This window comes from Nesoenas mayeri, assembly GCF_963082525.1.
Source record: "Nesoenas mayeri genome assembly, chromosome: Z".
Classification (NCBI taxonomy): domain Eukaryota; kingdom Metazoa; phylum Chordata; class Aves; order Columbiformes; family Columbidae; genus Nesoenas; species Nesoenas mayeri.
The window spans coordinates 36986968-36992858 of record NC_137542.1 but is presented as its reverse complement, the minus strand read 5'-3'; positions in this window follow the sequence as shown (position 1 = coordinate 36992858).

Sequence of the window (5891 nt, the reverse complement as noted above, 5' to 3'; positions counted from 1 at the left end):
ACCGAGCTGGCACAGAGGCCCCGCCCCCAGAAGGGCGGCCCCTTCCCGCCTGCCTGCGTGGGGCGTGGGGGCGGGGCAACGGGGCCTCGCTGCGGAGCTGGGTTTGTCCGGGGTCAGTTCCTAACAAGGAACTGCGTCCTTGTGACAGGACCGCCTCTCACTGTCATTTAATAAATGGCATAACATGATTCAGTACGCATGAGAGCAGTCCAGTTAAAACTGCTGAATGATCTTACAGCTCCAGTGGGGATCCCCATCATGTTAAGAGCTTTTACATTGAGGGCTGTCTTAAAACCATGAACTGTGAGTTTTCCTGTATGAGATGCAAAGTGAGGACATCCAGCAATGCCAGGAAGAATGAGGAGGTTGCCTGATCTTGAAGGCTGTGAAGAACTAGAGCCATCTACCATTACGAGCCTGTAGCTCATGAAAAGCTTCTGGGTGTGCTGCAGAATTCTATGACTCTCTTGTTAATTCAGTTAAGAATGACTGCATTTACTTAAATCCTGTTGACTTCATTGGCATGTGACAATCAAGAAAGCTGTTAAAACAGCTGTCAAGGGGTGTTGGCCATCTATATGTTTCAGCTGATTGTAAAAGAGATGTGTCTTGTTTTCTCTGCTGGATGTATTCTGGGGTCAAAGTGGACTCTTATTAGTGAGATTACTGTGACTTGGATCCTGGTTAAGTACCCTAGGCACCATATGTAACAGCAACCTATGCCCACTATATTTTGCTATGGGAACACGTCCTAGTAATATGAGAATTCTCCACTCATTTTCTCTTTCTCATATTTGTGTGACTGGAACCTGACAGTCTAATGTGCTAGGGCCATCCATCTGATCAAGACACTGCTGGATTCAGCTATTTGGTACCTGCACTCTGACATAGTTTCTCAGACCAAATTGTACCATTGTTGATCCATATAATATCTGAAGTGTCTCAAATCCCTTCTGCTTTCACCCTCTGCTTCTCAGAAAAATTAGTGTTAATAGTGACTCCTGTGTCTGACATGCCTGAAATAGATACAAGGAATGTACCTTACTAGGGAGCAAAAGCTGACTTTTCTAGCAGATAACAAATATTTGTTTAGAAAGGTTTTCAGGAACAAATACTGAAGTCTTCAATTAAAAAAAAAATCTTAAATAGGAATTATGGCAATATAATTTAATTTAAAAATTAAAAAACCCTTAAGACTTGCCCTCAGGAATTTAACATTCCGAACTGTTTCCCAATAGAGACTGAAATAACATCTTATGTGATGATGTTCAGAAAGTCCTCAGACAGCTGTGGTCCAATGATTCATAATTCCTCAAAGCCTCAGCGTTTTGAGAATATTGCAGCACACCCGCTTCTCAAATTACCAGGGATCTTAACTTGAAATACTCACCAGAGGTAGTAATAGCAACTGGAAGGCACCTTAGGTTAGATTCATGTCCCACCTAAGGAGTTTTCATTGTCCTCTGGATTGCCAGATTTTCTTTATGCATATTGCACACTGCTTAAAAACCTATGTGCATTCTGGAAATATCTTTATAAGCAAGTTTTTATTGTCTTATGTAAATGCTTTTGAGTAATCATAAGCTCACCAGTATATCTACATCTGGCTTCACTGAAAGAAAATGCTGAGGAAGAGCCTGAATCATATTTGAGCACAAGTGTATGAAAGTGTGTATACATTTACAAATTCTGAATTATACTAGTACTTAAGCAGCTAGAAGCAACTACACTGAGAGTTAATTATTCTCACAACAGCATCAGTGCATTGCTTGATGTGTTTTTTTCCAGAAGTGTCATAATGGTGGTTTAGCATCTTGCAATACAAGCTGCAGAAGGGGGAAAGTTTATGCTCCTGGTTATTTCTCACCCACAGACCTCACATATTACATATAGAATGAAATTAATCTTGTGTTACTCAGTAAGCCCTGCCCCAAGTCTCTCCAGCAGAGAGAAAAATGCTATCCAGAAAAATGAGATGGGAGAGGTCTCAGTCCATAATCTGCCTTTTCCAGTCTGCCTTACCTTTTGCTCCTCAAAATCACAAATGACAGTGTGAAGGTGGCCTCCTGTGCTTGCCAAGCCCTGAGGGAGTACTGAGGGTCATTAGAGGAGTAGGGTCACAGTGTTCACATTAATTCATTGGCTTTCTCCTCATCAAATAGTAAAAGCCCTGCAGGGACTAAACATACATTAATCCTGAAAGTGCTGGGATATCCTGGAGTTAAGAAGCTTCTTTCTAGAGAGGTCATGCTGCTTAAGATTTGAACAGAAGAAACAAGATCATCTGGTTTGGTTTGCAGCTGCCTCAAAGATGAGACTCTGGAAACCCATTCTGAAAAAGATGAAAGGTCCTAAACTGTGGTCTGACAAGGCATTTGTCAGTGCATGATTATGCCCAGAAGATGGACAGTGTGGACAGATAGAGGGACTATCACTGTGAACTTCTGCACTGGGGCTAAGCACTTCTTCCCTCCTGAAAGAAAAGGAAAATGTCTTTTTAAATCAACCTCTACATGAGATGGAGCTTTAATTACTTATTTTCTTAACTCTTCATTTACATCCATTTTATTTATGTCAAGACAAGCTGCTGAGTGTAAGAAAGTGAAAACTTAAGATTTTCAAAAGCAACTAGAAGCAGTTGTCCATGTCAATTCTGTACTATCCAGCCTAAAACACTTGAAAGCAACTTGAATTTTAAAGGTGATGGTCATAGTGCTTGCAGAAGTGCAGGTCCTTCTGGCACAGTCAAACTAATAAATTTTGAAGATTCTGGCAGAGCAGTGCTCAGCTTCTGTGAATGTACTGTATTATGAATATCCCATATAGGAAAAGAACAAGTAACACACACTACATGATATAAGGAGAATCTAAGCAGATACTGTAGGGAAAGCGTAACAAGTTACCACCTTCCTAAATCTTCCTGTTTATTTTTCCCAGTTAAAACTACCAGGTGAGCTGTGTAGCTAATTGTAACTAAGCAACGACAACGTGCTAGGCTGGCACCACATCATGGGCTTGCAGCTTTTATCTGATGTTTCAGAGAAAGCAAAGAGGTGGAGGGTACGACAATGATACATATGCTACGCAAAGGGAAATTTTGGGTTTTATTCTCTCCTCACCATAACATCTATCTCTCATGTATTTTCTTAGTATCTTATGCTAACACAAAAAGAGGACCTGCATGTGGATAACATGGTTAGGCACAGATTTCCCAGCCAAGGGAGAGGAAATCCAAAACTATGTGAAAATTTATTCACTGTCTCAGGGGAGGGTATGTGTCCACAGAAGAACAATGAAGCTGGTGAAGGGAGCTGTCTTATGAGGAGCAGCTGAGGGAACAGGGGTTGTTTAGTCTGGAGAAAAGAAAGCTCAGAGGAGACCTTATCACTCTCTACAACTACCTGAAAGGACATTGTAGCAAGGTGCTACTTGATTCTCCCAAGTAGCAAGTGATAGGACAAGATGAAACAGCCTCAAGTTGTGCCAGGGAAGGCTTAGATTGGATATTAGGAAAAATTTCTTCACAGAAGGGGTTGTCAAGCATTGGAACAGGCTGCCAGGGAAGTAGTTGAGTCACCTTTCCTGGAGGTGTTTAAAAGATGTGTAGACATGGCACTAAGAGACACGGTTTAGTGGTGGACTTGATAGTGTTAAGCTAACAGCTGGACTCAATGATCTTAAAGGTCTTTTCCAACCTAAATTATTCTATGTTAAAATCAAGTGCATCAAACCACTAGGTAACAAGCAGAGTTGCGTATCTCATTGAAATAACTAGGAATTAGCTAAAAAAAAAGTCACAATATTTTATTTAAAGCTGACAGTGTTAACTTGTTAACAGTCTCATCTTTCTTATTGGAAAGATAGTATATGGTGATGTTTGAACTATTACAATATAACTGCATTTGCCTATATCCTATAAAATTTGAGTCAAGTTTCCAATAACTAGCCAGAGTTGCAGGATGCGATAGAGGCATGATATGAAAAGCAACCTTTGTTCTAGGGAATTCTTTGGCCAGAGGTGGTGAGATAGTATCTATCTGAAACCCATGCAAAGCACTGGAAAGAGTTCTGGCAACGTCAGTAGGATTTTTTTCAGTTAATTCAATCTCTAACAACTTGAGACTTTATCTTAATTTCAGCTAAAAACCCTACAAACCCTTTCTTTCCCACTCCCTCTCTCTAAAAATAAAATAGTGGAACAGACCCACTTTTTGCTGTCATCATGTGATTAATTCTGCTTGTGTGATTTGTTTAATCCTTCCAAAGGGTCTGTTTTCTTTGCATGTATTAAAAGCTCTTAAGGTTAGGGTTTGTTTGTTTCTTCTGAAGCTCCACTCCTGTTCAGTCCTGCTGAAATAAATATGATTGCTATTGCTGATTGTTAACACACATCAAACATCCACTAAGCAACATGACACAGTTCAACATACCCAAGCTGGCTTCAAAACAGTTGGGTTTTGAACAATGATGGCAGCCTAGACTGGGATGATTCTTGTGGTAAAATTCTTCCTCTTACTATGCTGATGCCTGTGCTGTGCACCTAAACCCCCTTGATCAGCAGACAACATAGTTTACTTGAAACAACTTGGGGTGTGTTCAAACAAGAATGAATAGGGCCCCTTTATATGCTCAGAGTAGCTGGACAAAAGCCAGTGAGGAACCAACTTAAGTGGAAGCTGTGATCACTAGGTAAGAACAGTGGGTAATTTTACCGAGTACTACATCCCAGTTTGCACCTCAGTTACAGGTGGGAGAGTGATTTGTTATGCATACTTGGTTGAGGAAAACACGCAGAAAAAGGAGCCAAGTTATCTGGATGCAAATGACTTTCATATGTGTAAGGCCAGAAAGCAAGTTCAGTTAAGGTTTCTCAGTTCTGGTCACTTTGGGCTTTTATCACAATAACAAGTTGTTTATATTTCTTTAAATAGGCAAGTTTGCAAGACTGAGCTTGATTCTCTATCCGGGTTTCAGTAAAAGCTAAACCCATGTCATTTCTGCTTCATTCCTACTGTATTATCACAGTTTTAAAGATGGAAGATATGAAAATTACCATATTCCAGTAGTGCTGTGGTTCTAACCTTGTGTTCTGCCCTTTACCATGCAGCCCTCTGCCCTCACTCCAAGATTCCTTTCAGTGGGTGCAAAGAGACAAGGGTGAACTGTGTCCGGAGGAACAGCTGTGCATGTTGGTCTGTGGAGGCTTGTGAGCTCTAACAAAGATGCAAGAGCTGTGCTGTCTTGGAGCAGGAAGTTCAAAAGGCTAGAAGCTGGGAGAAAAGGAGGGGAGGTGCCAGAAATTATCATCTAGTGATAAGACTGCCTAATTTTTCTGCTTAAAGTTGGCATACAGTGTTGAAAAGAAAGATGAATGTCTGACAGTAAGAAGGACTACTGCATCAAACTGTCCTCTTGTAACTATTAATACCTCCTGTGTTGTGCACAGGTCTAGAGGCTCCTGTTTGCTCTCCTTGTCCAACTAGCATATATTTTTTTCAGATCTTTCTTATCCCTTCTGAGGATCTATGGCATACTCCTTGCATGGAGCTGTGTTTTTAATGTGACAGTCAGCTGAAAAATATTTGAAATATTATGTCTTCACTGGTAATTCCTAATTTCTAATTTAAGGTGTACAAATGCTACTACAAAACTACAAAAAAGAGAAAATCTGTTAAGCAGAGATCTGGTGTCAGGACTAGAGAATGATAATAGTAAACATGTATTTCTAGCCTTTTTCCATATTAAAGGATTTTTTTTTTCTGTGTAGTTTGCAGACTGTTACTTTGACTATTAACCGCACAGACAAAAAATGCGATGAAAGAAGAAAATGTGATTGTAAAGATGGTTACAGCACAAAGCATATAGTCAGTTTACAGATTCAAAGACAGATT